The sequence below is a fragment of the Chlorocebus sabaeus genome, chromosome 11 (assembly GCF_047675955.1).
Source record: "Chlorocebus sabaeus isolate Y175 chromosome 11, mChlSab1.0.hap1, whole genome shotgun sequence".
Taxonomy (NCBI): domain Eukaryota; kingdom Metazoa; phylum Chordata; class Mammalia; order Primates; family Cercopithecidae; genus Chlorocebus; species Chlorocebus sabaeus.
Genome location: NC_132914.1, coordinates 83,030,861 through 83,032,669, shown reverse-complemented (window position 1 = coordinate 83,032,669; position 1,809 = coordinate 83,030,861). Strand labels below are relative to the sequence as shown.

Here is a 1,809-nt window from a genome sequence, read left to right as displayed (position 1 = left end):
GGGAGAAAGAGTTCACTCAAGGTGACAAATCTCCAAACCAATTTGTTTATTCAGGCTCTCCCAGTAATCCATTATCATAGATAACTGAGAGTTGACTGTACTCTAATTATAACAAAGACATCTTGAGGTTTCATTGGTAATCTAAAGCACACAACTCAGGATGGGCGAGGAAGCTGAATTTGGATAGACCTGAACTTCAGGTAGCACATTTAGCAAAGAGAGTCAGAGGAGGGAGAGTAGATCATAGTATAATAAATGATATGAAAACAAAAACAATTATGACTAATAAATCAAAATTATGGGTGGCTGTAACAGCTCAGCTGTGGGATGCCCACTGCCTGTGCCATGTGCTGCTTTTACTCTCACAGTGCTAATTCCTGCTGGGCAGTGAAAGTACCGAAATTCCACCTTTTACGTTTGTGTAGCAGATATTCTGCAGACTTTATAGACTGCACAACAAATGTCCCCTGTGTCTATGGGAAGCTAGTCACTTTTGACTGTACAGTGAAACCTTCAGTTGCCTGTGTTGATTAAGAGTTAAAATATCAAAGTAACTTTATCATCAACATGACTTGATTTTGCTGGAAGCTTCCAGAAACAGAATGTGAATGTTTCAATTCTACCAGCTGCATAAAGTCCTGTCCTCAATGGCATTACGCTGCCAACTGCTTGATCAACACATTCATGACTTGGGTAACTACTTCTTTCAAAATGCTGTACTGAAATTGGGCTGGAGGCTGTAAATGGTCTATTGCTCTGGCTCTAAGCATCACCCTTGGTGTCTTTGGAGCAGATCATTTCTACCTCGACCAGTGGCAAGAAGGCCTTGGCAAGCTCTTCAGCTTCAGTGGCCTGGAAATATGGACACTAATAGACATCTTGCTAATTGGAGTTGGCTACATTGGACCAGCAGATGGCTCTTGATACATTTAGCTGTGATTATGTGCTTCGAAGAGGAGCAATGTTTAGTAAAAGTTCTTTTGTCTGTAGGAGTTGATGCGGTGTGAGTGATGTATTTGTGTATTTTTAATGTACAGCACTGGTACTTTGCTTGTCTTGATGAAGTAGAAAAGAGAAATGAAACACTGAAAAAAATTAGAAGAAGAAATTGAATATTGTAAATATTGAAAGAAATACACCTACATAATATTTATAATATATACAGTAATAATCTCACTTTAATACAGCAGTTTCTTGATGCTTTACAGAAATCTCAAAGTATATTTCATTCATGACATTGGCCAAACATCATAACTCATATGGAAGAAAGTTAAAAACAATTTACCTACATTTAGTGATGTTGAAACTAAGACACATCAGTTATTTTTCTCCCAGCATTTCCATATGGTTAAAACTGTAGGCAGAGAATAAGATCCAGTTTTAAACCATATCTGCATTTTGATTTCCAGAAATTATTTTAATTGATTTTTTCCTTTCCTTGTTTTATTCTCTCTCTCTCTCTCTCTCTTTCTCTCTCTCTCTCTCTCTCTGTGTATGTGTGTGTGTGTGTGTATGTGTGTGTGTGTGTGTGTGTGTGTTTTAATACTGGAAGTTATTTGGCTCTGTTCTTTCAGCCACAAATTAGAAGCTCCCACAAAAATCCTTCATAATTTAGACTTGCAAAGCTTTGGTTTGTACTCTGATTGAAGATTTCCTAATTTACTTAGCAAAATCCATTCAACAAATATTTGATGAGCCCTACAATGAATATAATATATGTTAAGTATGTAGTAGTAACAAAAGAAGTATGATTCAAGACTGGGCACAGTCCCTAAGCGCTTGTTGAGGAGGCAAAACACACAACCATAA

At 37.2% G+C, this 1,809-nt stretch overlaps 1 pseudogene; it reads left to right on the top strand.

Annotated features, from left to right (window-relative positions):
- Positions 1-278: 278 nt before the first annotated feature.
- On the top strand, positions 279-933 carry LOC103238813 (TM2 domain-containing protein 3 pseudogene; annotated as a pseudogene).
- The last annotated feature ends 876 nt before the right edge of the window (positions 934-1,809 follow it).